The sequence below is a fragment of the Symsagittifera roscoffensis genome, chromosome 7, assembly GCF_963678635.1.
Source record: "Symsagittifera roscoffensis chromosome 7, txSymRosc1.1, whole genome shotgun sequence".
Lineage (NCBI taxonomy): Eukaryota > Metazoa > Xenacoelomorpha > Acoela > Convolutidae > Symsagittifera > Symsagittifera roscoffensis.
Window position 1 is genome coordinate 51,158,279 of NC_087068.1, and position 16,465 is coordinate 51,174,743.

Sequence of the window (16,465 nt, forward strand, 5' to 3'; positions counted from 1 at the left end):
CCCCGACGATGACAAATACTATCTATTAACACCATATCCGACACTAATGCAACCATTAAAAAAAGTTTTCACCCAAAAATGCCCGCTATTGCCCGCAATCCAAATATTGATCTACAATCGATAGATAAACACTCCAAATCCGACATACAACATCACATTCGTACACAAGCATTTCAAGAACTACTTACACAAATGGACACAAAACAACGACAGTCAATAGATCAAAATTTACGCAAACTTGCAGAAACCGGAGGCTTTTCAGATATTTTCCACACAAGATTATTGATGACTACATATCTTAAAGATATTGATGACTACATATATTTAAATGGCGAAAAAAATAGATCACAAGATATCTCACCGATAAATGTCTTTAGCTTCTTAACGTTGAAAAACGAAATTCTTGTCTTTCTAGGATGGCTCTATTACATTTTAGAAAAATTGACTATATTATACGCAATGTTCAATTTTATTGGATTTTTTTTTCGCTATTAAAAGGAATCTATAACACATGCGCAATACATACACAAGTGAACCGACAAGCAAGCGTAGCACGCATACTATTTGCAGGATTTTTTGGAATTTTTTCTACATCAATAGACAAAATAGCTTTAGACGCATAAATAAAAGAATATATTACAAAACTATCAACAAAACCAAACAGATATGATGAATCACAAAACAAAACAAACGTATCACCCACAGCACCACAGTTACCAAATTTACATCATAACCATCCGTTATCACTAGTATTACGAAACTTTAGAACTCTAGCGCTCGCAAACCCTACAAATTCAAGACCTAACTATACGCAAAGCCCCATTCAGCACATAGTAGCACAACACTCCCAAAAGGATGATACATACAAACAAATAATCGAACAGCCCCATACCACTACCTTTCAATCTCAAAAAAATCACTTTTTTAGCCCACAATGAGCCGACAAATTGGATCCCTCCACCGTTCAAATTCCCACCCAGCCAATCTCGAAAATCCAATCCCCATCATCCCACTTTTTGCTTTCCCGCCACCTGATTCACCTTATGTTAACACATCATCACCTTATATTAACACAAATTCTGATGCTAACTCAGATATCACAGTTTTTCATACAATCTCCCATTTTGAAAATTCCGACTTAGAAACCCCTGATGAATTTGCAGATTCAGAATCTAGCCCCCCAACCTTTTCTCAACCCAGCCCCTCTACCTTCTCAAAACCTTTCTTTCAACCCATCCACTCCTAAACTCAATATGCATCCCCCTCTACCCCTTCTAATGTTTCCCAAGTAACTCCAACCTACTCCCCTTTTACAACTGGACGTTCCACAAACAATTCCCCTGACAATACCCAAATTTCTTATGAACTAAACAACCTCATAACGCTACAACAACAAATACAACACTCTCACACCCTAACTATTCATCAATTATCATCAACAATAACATCAACAAACCCACCAAACCCTACACCTTCTTCAGATTACACCCCATCTCTAGCTCAATCATCCACATCCATGCAATCATCATCTAGTATTAACCGTGCATATCGAACCTTTAAACGAAAATTCCCTAACCGCCCGTTTCCATCCAAACCCGGAACCGCCCGAGAATACATCAATCACACAACTCTGAACCACACAATTTTGTAGATGAACATGTATTAATCCCTATATTCCATTGGACATCCTATTATAACTTCACCCACCCCCTTGCTTTATCACTCCTTAACACAGCACAAGACATTGAAAGAAATAAGATTGAACTATTTAAACTAACTACAGCACTAACCCCTCGACAATTCACGTACATCGGATTTAAAAAATTACTAAAAACCTCTACCGCACCCCGAGCTAATGAATATTCAACCGAATATAATGATCACAATATCATCAGACCTAACCAAGGTCGTTTCCTCGACGACGATCAATTCGCTAACCCACAATTGACTGGAATTTTTTTTTATTAAAATACCTTATTTATTCACACATAGCATACTAGACGAAAAACACGATCACATCGTTTCAGAAGCACTATCTGACATCCAATATTAAGAATCATTAAAAAAAATGAAACCTTTTCCTTAACATTTCACTTCTTTACACCCAAAACACGTTAAGAACTAAACAGACACACAACTACACATATTACCGATTCATACAAAATCATTTTGACTTACACACATCATCACGACAACCCCATCACCGATTTCATTTCATTAACTTCAAATACACATCACCGTTTTTTCTTAATTTCTCATATTGTATTAAAAATCTTCAACGCATCCTTCGTAATTATGACCCCATCACGCAGATGTATATATTCTCTCCCCTCACCAAAATCTTCAACGTAGAAGAGTCCCGACCACTCATTGTCCCGCATGAACACATTCAGCCTATAGAAATATCCTTTTTAGAATTTATCCACAACACTAAGTACAATCATAAACTTTACAACCTAATCCAAAACACACCATATGAATTTTCCGTTGGCAGTGAAGAACTAAAAACCATTAAGGCACTCCAATTGCTTTGGCCACTGCTTCAAACTAAAAATATCATTCGCATATTAGCAAATTTACTAACAACATCTGATGTCATGCACGATGTTTTTCCTCATGGCTTCTTTCCTGACGAATAAGGTAAATATGAATCGAATAATTTAAAACTAACAAACTCAAAATAATACTAGCTAATATTTATGAAATGTTTTTTCTTTAGTCTTTAGATCACAATCATCTACAAACAGAAAAACCAAATAAAAATACAAAACTTTTATAAATAAAAAACTTTTATTAACAAATCGCACTGAATGATGCAGTAAAGTTCTTTCCCCACAGTAGTCAATAAATCTATAAATTATTTTCCCCAACGTAGTAAAATTAAATACGATGAAAATCAATTAATAATATAAACCCCCACAAAGCAGTAAAATTCAACCTTCAAGTAATAAATTTATACAAGAAGAAGAGCAGTACTAACCTTTTATATTGTTTCTGTATATTCACTCGCACAAGAATTCTAACCAAATTTGCACAGCTCGCCCACGAAGAATTGATTAAATTAAAGAATTCAAATTTTAACTTTCACTAACAACAACTCAAACATGCGATAACAAGTTTCCAACTTTCTGCTAACCCGATTGGAATGGAATTATATAATAGCCCAAACTAACCAACGCAGCTTACTAAACACCATAAACCACAAACTAACAGCATGACTAAGAAAAGAAAACCCACGGTACTCAAACCGGATTAAGCCAGCTTAAGAACTGGAAAATTTATTCTTTTGAAGACTATTGACAAGTCAAAAAAAAATAGTAAAACACCAAAAAGTCACAAAACAAACTCATACCAAACAATTTGATTTTTAAGAAAAGGACACATTTAAAATAAGAAAAGGAAAAAACCAGTAACAAAACTAACATAAAAAACCAGCATGCAATCAAACCCCCACTCCTGGCCTAACCCACCAGAAGAGGACGTCCTGAGCATGCCTAATAGCCGGCCTAACCCACCGTAATTCAAAACACGCTTTGTGGCACACTCCCAATTTTTGACAAGATTTACTCAAGGGTGAGTAACTCTTAAAAATAACAGAACTAAAATCAAAAGCTTTTGCGATAACAACTAATAGAAATCATAACAAAAAAACCAAATTAACAAAATTTTTGTATTTGTAAATCATATAATGCAGTATATAGATCATACACGTCAACAAAGACGAGCATCAAGAAACTAGACGACCCCCTCACATTCAATCTGCAGAATGGCTAAACACAACCGATATGCGACTCACAATCACAAAACAAAATGATTTGAAGTACGACTTGGCATCGCAGCAAAGGACTTCATTGAACCAGACCAATGACCATCTCGATGTTTGAGCATACGTACAGATCCGAGTTGCAAGGCATTCCCTCCAAACTCAATCTTCACGCCATTTCCAGATAAGATCGAAACACAACCAGTTCTCCACAAAACAGAACGATCAATCATAACAAACCATTTTGAAATCAAATTGATTTCGTTGGCTGTCACAGTCATTGTTGAATGACAACCCTTATATCGACCATTCTAGCTTCCTGGAAGTCCTTTCTCCAAGAACGGAATAAGAAACCGTTCGCGAATTACCAACGATAATCATCCATCCTTCATTACAGATAGAAGATGAAAGATTCAAAAACTCTGTAAACCCCGGATGGGTGGAACCAGATCTATACTATGATTTTTTTATTGGTTATAAATTAGATATTTTATCACTATAAAATGTTTAATACTAACCAAACATACTCCATCGAATTAACAACCCACTTATTTGTAAGTGCTGAAATTACTTGTAATTTCAGCACCAGAGAGTTTTGAATTTAACTTAGAACTTAGTTGCCTCTCTTAGAGACCTACTCGCAATAAACCAGTATAGTTTAGATCTATTGAGACTAATTGTGACTAGCAGATATAAGAGTAAGATTAAGATCGGTATTAGACTAAGAAGTTGCACGAACCTATCCGGCAGAAAAAAAGATAGCGTGACGAGCAGACGGTGTACCCTATCTGAAATTACTCTATGAGTTAAACCTCAAGCAGAACTCATCTTGATTCGCTGTTTATTACACCCTCCACTTTGCCTTTTGTTGGAAATAATAGGTGTTTTCTTGGTTTTTTTTTCTCGATCTTGATTGATAAAAACTTTAAGTCGGCTGTTATTATCTTGGTTTATATCATACAAAACATTTTTGCTGCATCTTTTTCTATTTCTCTTTTAAATTCCTAAATCTAGAGTTTTCTAAAAGTCCATTTTTTTTTAAAAAACTAATCAAATCGAATTTTTTAAACGTTTTTCTTCCGCCTTGGTTGATGCAGTCAAAATTTCGATACTTTTGCTATAATAAATTTTGTTTTCAAAAACATCTATGCAAAGTTCGTTTCTAGTTCATCAGAAAAATTTCAGAAAACTTCGAGGTCAAACATGGCGATTAAAATACGAATTTAAAAGTGCATTCAAACAACTGAATGTTCACTAAAGGGTTAAGTTGGTTGCAGGAGCAGGAAAAATTGTAATAAAATGTTCTGGTTCAAACAAACCGGTTAGAACACCATACAGCTCGAGTGTTTAGGTAATGAAATTAAATTGAACTATATGTTATAGAAAGACCATCAGTTTGCTCATAAGTTTCACTGGTTGCTAACTTATGTAACCCTTTAGTTGATTCAATTATTCTACCTCTTGAAAGTTACCTGTAAAACATTTAATTTACATTAGACAAAAAATTAGGGATTTTTGTGACTCAGAACTATGCATACAGGAGCACACGCCGTCAAGGGCAAATTCTTGCCGTGGGTTATTTTTTTTCTGAAAAATATGATTGTTTTTGTCATCAGAAAAACCCTGATATGATTAATATTATGAGTTCAAAATAAGAACTTGAGACTCCTGAGATCTGAAGTGGCGGCAGGTTGGGCGGATATTTCGCACGCCCCGAGAGGCTTCAACGAGTTGGCTGACATCTTGATAGTACTGGATGAGATGTTATATCTGGAGGTCTCGAACCTGGCGAGACTGTTGAACCTGAAGCCAGAAATTGGTGAAGATCAACACGTGATAAACCATTTGACAGCTTGCATGTATTTCAGATATATGGAGCTCATCAACAGTTCAGTGAGCCCGGTGCATGATCGGAACAATGTGGTCGATGCGGCGAAGTTACTGGAGTCGTTGGTATATCGGCTCACTCAATAAAGGGGAAGGTGGCCATTATCGCCACAGAGACTCGTGAGCGTGGGGGATCAAAACCAAAGAAACCGCTCCTCCCTTGATAGTCCAGTTATGGGAATTTATGCAGAATGAGCTTAATCAGGCAGATGTTTATTTCACTAGCGAACAATACTATCATTTCTGGAATGATCACGCCACGGTAGAACTGTGAACGAAAAAGGCACACGAAATCTTGAGATTCTTGAGTCCCTGCTGGGAGAAAAGGTAAAAGCGAGCAAGACAACTGAAGTAATATATAAATACGATAGATACACTAAAAAGACACTTAGATATCTAACATTTTATAACCCAAACTCAGGATTATCATACACATGTATAATCTAAGACTTCAGGATTTATTAGTAACGCACTACGAGTGTGAAGAAAATGAACAAAAAATATTACACAAATACGCAATAAATCAAGTAACACAATGTGAATCCGAGCCATAAGCTATAGAAACCACAATCATAGTAGCCACATTATACTCAAAAGCCCGAGCTAAATATTACACAAATGTGCAATAAATCAAGTAACACAATGTGAATCCGAACCATAAGCTATAGAAACCACAAACATAGTAGCCACATTATACTCAAAAGCCCGATACAGGTTATAAAATCACAGCGACATTTTCCGAAAAGAAAGTACATTGTTCGCAAGTCTCAAACGGAAACAAAAATCGACTTGATCACGAGTCTTTTTATCAAAGCAACATAGAAAGACTTTTACATCTATAACCCAAAGATTGTAAAAATGAACTACTCAGATTAAATTTGACATCAAACAGAAACACAAACAGAAAATTAGTAACTTTCAATTTTTTGCAGACTCTGCACACCAAGCAGAACTTAAAAGATATCAAGGACATTTTAGACTAGACGAAAATTATCCATACAATGGCGCACATGGAAGATTTAGTTATGATCTTCACGATAAACATTGGATACCACACAATGGACTAAATAATTCTTCAAACTGCAAAGCAGACACAAAAAAATAAAGGATACCAAGAAATAATGTTTTTCGATTGGAAAATACAACTTGAAAAAGTACAACTCACACGAGATTTAAATGATGACACTAAATTCTACCAAGGAATCAGACTACCTTGCGAGAATGATCAAGGTTATTGTGATTGCACCACTAGGACACAAGCCACCACAATTGTCTGGTTTCCCGAAGACACTTGTACCACATTTCAGGTAGCAGAAATACACGTTAGAATGATAAAATTCCATCAAAAAATTTTTATTGAATCAATACCGTTTGAAAATAGATAAATAAGACAACGAAACCATAAATTAAAAACATCCACAATATAGAAAATAAATTAACACGTTTTCAAATCTATCAAGAAACAGAACTAGCATGTAATTATAAAAATCCACTCTACATGACACAATTTTCCGAAGTTCTTGTCGAATTTGAACAAGGTTTCCATATGAATACTGAAAAAATAATTAAAGACCACCACGCAACACAACATCCTCCAAATAAAGGAACCTCATATATCCCAGTAAACCTTCTAAGAAACACAGGAAACATTGGTGGAAAAATAAAACCACAAAACACAGACAGTACACAATTACAGCAACTATCACTTATGAACAGCACTTGTTTTGGAGCAATTCATTATGAATACACTAAGATATGAAATTAAATTACATAATTAGCAGAACTTGTCAAGAAATGTCACTATCAGAACTAGAAACATTACATCAACTATGAGAACTCGAAAGAACACAGATTTTACAATCGCTAGCATTAGCAGTTCTAAAAATACCCTATTCAGGATTTTTATTTTCCAGAAATAGATCAAATTTCCTTGATTATGATGGAAACAATTTATGGTTTTATACTTGCACCAAAAAAGTATCACCTTTATATGTTTTTGAAGACAAAAGATGTTATAAAAGAATCCCAAGATTCTATAAAAACAAAGTACATTTTGCTGATACACTCTCCCGAAGTTGCAGTCCCATGTAGATTAGAAAACAGCCACAATGTTGTTCAATTAAACCCCGACGATGACAAATACTATCTATTAACACCATATCCGACACTAATGCAACCATTAAAAAAAGTTTTCACCCAAAAATGCCCGCTATTGCCCGCAATCCAAATATCGATCTACAATCGATAGATAAACACTCCAAATCCGACATACACCATCACATTCGTACACAAGCATTTCAAGAACTACTTACACAAATGGACACAAAACAACGACAGCCAATAGATCAAAATTTACGCAAACTTGCAGAAACCGGAGGCTTTTCAGATATTTTCCACACAAGATTATTGATGACTACATATCTTAAAGATATTGATGACTACATATATTTAAATGGCGAAAAAAATAGATCACAAGATATCTCACCGATAAATGTCTTTAGCTTCTTAACGTTGAAAAACGAAATTCTTGTCTTTCTAGGATGGCTCTATTACATTTTAGAAAAATTGACTATATTATACGCAATGTTCAATTTTATTGGATTTTTTTTTCGCTATTAAAAGGAATCTATAACACATGCGCAATACATACACAAGTGAACCGACAAGCAAGCGTAGCACGCATACTATTTGCAGGATTTTTTGGAATTTTTTCTACATCAATAGACAAAATAGTTTTAGACGCACAAATAAAAGAATATATTACAAAACTATCAACAAAACCAAACAGATATGATGAATCACAAAACAAAACAAACGTATCACCCACAGCACCACAGTTACCAAATTTACATCATAACCATCCGTTATCACTAGTATTACGAAACTTTAGAACTCTAGCGCTCGCAAACCCTACAAATTCAAGACCTAACTATACGCAAAGCCCCATTCAGCACATAGTAGCACAACACTCCCAAAAGGATGATACATACAAACAAATAATCGAACAGCCCCATACCACTACCTTTCAATCTCAAAAAAATCACTTTTTTAGTCCACGATGAGCCGACAAATTGGATCCCTCCACCGTTCAAATTCCCACCCAGCCAATCTCGAAAATCCAATCCCCATCATCCCACTTTTTGCTTTCCCGCCACCTGATTCACCTTATATTAACACATCATCACCTTATATTAACACAAATTCTGATGCTAACTCAGATATCACAGTTTTTCATACAATCTCCCATTTTGAAAATTCCGACTTAGAAACCCCTGATGAATTTGCAGATTCAGAATCTAGCCCCCCAACCTTTTCTCAACCCAGCCCCTCTACCTTCTCAAAACCTTTCTTTCAACCCATCCACTCCTAAACTCAATATGCATCCCCCTCTACCCCATCTAATGTTTCCCAAGTAACTCCAACCTACTCCCCTTTTACAACTGGACGTTCCACAAACAATTCCCCTGACAATACCCAAATTTCTTATGAACTAAACAACCTCATAACGCTACAACAACAAATACAACACTCTCACACCCTAACTATTCATCAATTATCATCAACAATAACATCAACAAACCCACCAAACCCTACACCTTCTTCAGATTACACCCCATCTCTAGCTCAATCATCCACATCCATGCAATCATCAACTAGTATTAACCGTGCATATCGAACCTTTAAACGAAAATTCCCCAACCGCCCGTTTCCATCCAAACCCGGAACCGCCCGAGAATACATCAATCACACAACTCTGAACCACACAATTTTGTAGATGAACATGTATTAATCCCTATATTCCATTGGACATCCTATTATAACTTCACCCACCCCCTTGCTTTATCACTCCTTAACACAGCACAAGACATTGAAAGAAATAAGATTGAACTATTTAAACTAACTACAGCACTAACCCCTCGACAATTCACGTACATCGGATTTAAAAAATTACTAAAAACCTCTACCGCACCCCGAGCTAATGAATATTCAACCGAATATAATGATCACAATATCATCAGACCTAACCAAGGTCGTTTCCTCGACGACGATCAATTCGCTAACCCACAATTGACTGGAATTTTTTTAAATTAAAATACCTTATTTATTCACACATAGCATATTAGACGAAAAACACGATCACATCGTTTCAGAAGCACTATCTGACATCCAATATTAAGAATCATTAAAAAAAAATGAAACCTTTTCCTTAACATTTCACTTCTTTACACCCAAAACACGTTAAGAACTAAACAGACACACAACTACACATATTACCGATTCATACAAAATCATTTTGACTTACACACATCATCACGACAACCCCATCACCGATTTCATTTCATTAACTTCAAATACACATCACCGTTTTTTCTTAATTTCTCATATTGTATTAAAAATCTTCAACGCATCCTTCGTAATTATGACCCCATCACGCAGATGTATATATTCTCTCCCCTCACCAAAATCTTCAACGTAGAAGAGTCCCGACCACTCATTGTCCCGCATGAACACATTCAGCCTATAGAAATATCCTTTTTAGAATTTATCCACAACACTAAGTACAATCATAAACTTTACAACCTAATCCAAAACACACCATATGAATTTTCCGTTGGCAGTGAAGAACTAAAAACCATTAAGGCACTCCAATTGCTTTGGCCACTGCTTCAAACTAAAAATATCATTCGCATATTAGCAAATTTACTAACAACATCTGATGTCATGCACGATGTTTTTCCTCATGGCTTCTTTCCTGACGAATAAGGTAAATATGAATCGAATAATTTAAAACTAACAAACTCAAAATAATACTAGCTAATATTTATGAAATGTTTTTTCTTTAGTCTTTAGATCACAATCATCTACAAACAGAAAAACCAAATAAAAATACAAAACTTTTATAAATAAAAAACTTTTATTAACAAATCGCACTGAATGATGCAGTAAAGTTCTTTCCCCACAGTAGTAAATAAATCTATAAATTATTTTCCCCAACGTAGTAAAATTAAATACGATGAAAATCAATTAATAATATAAACCCCCACAAAGCAGTAAAATTCAACCTTCAAGTAATAAATTTATACAAGAAGAAGAGCAGTAGTAACCTTTTATATTGTTTCTGTATATTCACTCGCACAAGAATTCTAACCAAATTTGCACAGCTCGCCCACGAAGAATTGATTAAATTAAAGAATTCAAATTTTAACTTTCACTAACAACAACTCAAACATGCGATAACAAGTTTCCAACTTTCTGCTAACCCGATTGGAATGGAATTACATAATAGCCCAAACTAACCAACGCACCTTACTAAACACCATAAACTACAAACTAACAGCATGACTAAGAAAAGAAAACCCACGGTACTCAAACCGGATTAAGCCAGCTTAAGAACTGAAAAATTTATTCTTTTGAAGACTATTGACAAGTCAAAAAAAAATAGTAAAACACCAAAAAGTCACAAAACAAACTCATACCAAACAATTTGATTTTTAAGAAAAGGACACATTTAAAATAAGAAAAGGAAAAAACCAGTAACAAAACTAACATAAAAAACCAGCATGCAATCAAACCCCCACTCCTGGCCTAACCCACCAGAAGAGGACGTCCTGAGCATGCCTAATAGCCGGCCTAACCCACCGTAATTCAAAACACGCTTTGTGGCACACTCCCAATTTTTGACAAGATTTACTCAAGGGTGAGTAACTCTTAAAAATAACAGAACTAAAATCAAAAGCTTTTGCGATAACAACTAATAGAAATCATAACAAAAAAACCAAATTAACAAAATTTTTGTATTTGTAAATCATATAATGCAGTATATAGATCATACACGTCAACAAAGACGAGCATCAAGAAACTAGACGACCCCCTCACATTCAATCTGCAGAATGGCTAAACACAGCCGATATGCGACTCACAATCACAAAACAAAATGATTTGAAGTACGACTTGGCATCGCAGCAAAGGACTTCATTGAACCAGACCAATGACCATCTCGATGTTTGAGCATACGTACAGATCCGAGTTGCAAGGCATTCCCTCCAAACTCAATCTTCACGCCATTTCCAGATAAGATCGAAACACAACCAGTTCTCCACCAAACAGAACGATCAATCATAACAAACCATTTTGAAATCAAATTGATTTCGTTGGCTGTCACAGTCATTGTTGAATGACAACCCTTATATCGACCATTCTAGCTTCCTGGAAGTCCTTCCTCCAAGAACGGAATAAGAAACCGTTCGCGAATTACCAACGATAATCATCCATCCTTCATTACAGATAGAAGATGAAAGATTCAAAAACTCTGTAAACCCCGGATGGGTGGAACCAGATCTATACTATGATTTTTTTATTGGTTATAAATTAGATATTTTATCACTATAAAATGTTTAATACTAACCAAACATACTCCATCGAATTAACAACCCACTTATTTGTAAGTGCTGAAACTACTTGTAATTTCAGCACCAGAGAGTTTTGAATTTAACTTAGAACTTAGTTGCCTCTCTTAGAGACCTACTCGCAATAAACCAGTATAGTTTAGAACTATTGAGACTAATTGTGACTAGCAGATATAAGAGTAAGATTAAGATTGGTATTAGACTAAGAAGTTGCACGAACCTATCCGGCAGAAAAAAAGATAGCGTGACGAGCAGACGGTGTACCCTATCTGAAATTACTCTATGAGTTAAACCTCAAGCAGAACTCATCTTGATTCGCTGTTTATTACACCCTCCACTTTGCCTTTTGTTGGAAATAATAGGTGTTTTCTTGGTTTTTTTTTTCTCGATCTTGATTGATAAAAACTTTAAGTCGGCTGTTATTATCTTGGTTTATATCATACAAAACATTTTTGCTGCATCTTTTTCTATTTCTCTTTTAAATTCCTAAATCTAGAGTTTTCTAAAAGTCCATTTTTTTTAAAAAACTAATCAAATCGAATTTTTTAAACGTTTTTCTTCCGCCTTGGTTGATGCAGTCAAAATTTCGATACTTTTGCTATAATAAATTTTGTTTTCAAAAACATCTATGCAAAGTTCGTTTCTAGTTCATCAGAAAAATTTCAGAAAACTTCGAGGTCAAACATGGCGATTAAAATACGAATTTAAAAGTGCATTCAAACAACTGAATGTTCACTAAAGGGTTAAGTTGGTTGCAGGAGCAGGAAAAATTGTAATAAAATGTTCTGGTTCAAACAAACCGGTTAGAACACCATACAGCTCGAGTGTTTAGGTAATGAAATTAAATTGAACTATATGTTATAGAAAGACCATCAGTTTGCTCATAAGTTTCACTGGTTGCTAACTTATGTAACCCTTTAGTTGATTCAATTATTCTACCTCTTGAAAGTTACCTGTAAAACATTTAATTTACATTAGACAAAAAATTAGGGATTTTTGTGACTCAGAACTATGCATACAGGAGCACACGCCGTCAAGGGCAAATTCTTGCCGTGGGTTATTTTTTTTCTGAAAAATATGATTGTTTTTGTCATCAGAAAAACCCTGATATGATTAATATTATGAGTTCAAAATAAGAACTTGAGACTCCTGAGATCTGAAGTGGCGGCAGGTTGGGCGGATATTTCGCACGCCCCGAGAGGCTTCAACGAGTTGGCTGACATCTTGATAGTACTGGATGAGATGTTATATCTGGAGGTCTCGAACCTGGCGAGACTGTTGAACATGAAGCCAGAAATTGGTGAAGATCAACACGTGATAAACCATTTGACAGCTTGCATGTATTTCAGATATATGGAGCTCATCAACAGTTCAGTGAGCCCGGTGCATGATCGGAACAATGTGGTCGATGCGGCGAAGTTACTGGAGTCGTTGGTATATCGGCTCACTTAATAAAGGGGAAGGTGGCCATTATCGCCACAGAGACTCGTGAGCGTGGGGGATCAAAACCAAAGAAACCGCTCCTCCCTTGATAGTCCAGTTATGGGAATTTATGCAGAATGAGCTTAATCAGGCAGATGTTTATTTCACTAGCGAACAATACTATCATTTCTGGAATGATCACGCCACGGTAGAACTGTGAACGAAAAAGGCACACGAAATCTTGAGATTCTTGAGTCCCTGCTGGGAGAAAAGGTAAAAGCGAGCAAGACAACCTTTGAGGCTTTCATTCTGGACATCTTGAGCATGTCGATCAACTTGTTGCTAGGGCTGTACTTGGTTCTACCAGAAGATGTTCAATCTGGGGCCAACTTTCTTGTTCAACAGAGGCGTGGAGACCGGTGGATACTTGACCTTGAGTCTCCTGGCGCACGGGAACCTGGTGGTATTCCACCATCCAATGAGGTTCACCCCAATATCGATACATATTCATACAAGTGCGCTACGGGGTTGAAAAAACTCCTGCTCTTTTACCTCTTGATGCAGAAGCGGCACTTTTTGGGAGAAGAAACGGAGCCGAAGACCTGGAAGCAAGATATAGAAGTAAAAATGGGCATACCACTTCTCACCCTATATGTGCCTGGCCTTGCGATCGGACCACCTTGGAGTGATAAGAGTTCGGAGAAGTAGTGACTTGCGTCTATGGACCGTCAATAAGCTTTGCTTTTGAGACCCCTTGATAGTAGCCTTTCAAAATTCTGTCATTCATGTGAAATTTGTTAGCGTTCTCAATGGGATGGCACTAAAATGGTGTGAGTAGGAACACTCGAGGGCGCAGATGAGTGACACAGAGCTGTTTGGAAAAGTCAAAGATCCTGATTGTGCTAAACTTCAGGGGGCAGCTGCAGCGTAGAATGGGTGGGGAGCGGCAAAGCCTTATCGAAGCGTATCCAAAATCAGGAAGTTGATCCCCTTGAGAGAAAGGCTGGTGAGATCCTGAATATCCCGGTGTGATCGGAGATTTTCGTGTTGAAAAGGAAGGAGCTCAGCACGATTCTTGATCGAGATGGGGTGCCAACCGCGTTTTCCTCGCCGTGAGGAAAATGACCTAAGAAAAGACGATTCTCTTGTTGGTGCCGTCGATCCAAGCTAAGAGAGTGGTGGAGCAGCAGCAGAGGTTGTTCACGGTTGGCTGGGACCCCTTGTTCAATGGATATTCGGCGGCAGCAAGATTACACTCGAGCAAGATACAGAACAACTTCTAGACGGACGAAACGAGGATCACGAGGGGATCAAAATCAACAAGATGCGACGTGAGCAGCAATATACAGCGCAAAAACTTGATGCGACCGGCGCGCTATATATACCTCTTCCGGAATACCAGAAACTGAGTCCGGTCACTCCCTCGCCCCTGTTTGTCGATACCCCTGGGTACAAGAGAAATCTCCCAGTGGAAGGCTAATTTGTGTACTCTCTAAGGCGAGAACGCTCGGAGACTGCGCGGAGGGGGAGAAGATGAAAGAAGCGCTTAGCGAAACCCACGAGGAAACGGATAGTGGACTTGAGTGATTAAAATTGAGCCAATATGGCAACGCCACTCTTGGATCTCCCCGGAAGAATCTAGAATTACAGCTTGGGATCCAGCAGACGGTCATGGACACGTGACTCTTGAACAACGAGAGTAAGAGAGACAATGCATCCAATTGGTTACAGTTGGATACTTAGGAGACCATACATGTGGAAGTGAAGCGCATCGAGAGTGGAATACGGTTTTTCCCGTGGTTTAGAGCAACGTTAACCTAATGTACGTCCTGGCGAAAAACCACATGAAGAAACATCAAAAAGAATATCGTCAGTTCCTGGCGGAAAACGGACCAGAGGCTTTCAAGTGAATATTGCTTACTAATAGCAATTAGACAACCACCGGGTGAAAGAGAGCTGGTAAGGTATCTAGAGACAATATGAAGGCGAAGGAGTCTATACTAAAAGAAGATCTGTCGAAAAATGTGAGCCTGATTTTGCACAACTCCTTTTGCTTGATCAGAGTCAAGGTGAAGAAGTTATCCAAATATCTCAAGAGGCTGCAGAAGCAGAGAGAGTTGATGCGGACATACGAGCATAAAAAATGACAGTTTATATATCAAATTTTTGATTCAAAATTTCTGACTGGGTTGATTGAAAAAAACTTCGGACGTCTTCTAAAACCAAGATCTGAAATGCAGTCGTATGCCACGTTTCTTGCTTTTTAGCTGTACAGCGATTTTTTTATAAGGCTGTGAAGTTTGGGGATCTAGATAAGGTTCTATCATCAGCAAACTTCCGTAACTGACTCCTGGCAGTGTATCTCTAAAATACTTGATATTCTTGAGGCTCACTAACATGACGACAACGCGCGATGAGAACTTTGATTTAGAGACCGGTGAGTATGTCCCAGTCGGTCATACTCTGAAGTGTTATCTTGTGTTAGGGATGAAATGGTAGGCTCAAAAAATTCGAATTGAAAATTCAATTTTGTCGCAACAAGTGAAAGAAATAGTCAGAAAACCAGAAGAAACGAAGTCATATTTGCGGGAAAAAGAAGAGAAAATCAGTCTGGAGTGAAATTGCTATTCGCAATTTGGAAAAAACAAATCAATTGGAGTAGAGATGTCTTGTTTCCGATAGACAGCAGTATCGAGAGTGGATACGTGAGTGCTTTTTCTGGAGTACAAAGCACCTTTGTTGGGACGATCGACCATGTAAGTGACCCAATGGTTCAAACGGACAAAACTTGTTGAGTTAAAACAAATTGCGTCATCAAAAATTAGTGTTTTTTAGCAATTTTTCGATTTGATTGACTCCAGAATTTTTGTCAAAATGTCAGTTTCGATTTTAATTATCAGAGTGCCATTCATAGAGTGATGTTGAAATAAAGCCCAGAGAATAGTGATATATTCGTTGTAAAATTCAAGTGGCATAGTTTGAAATT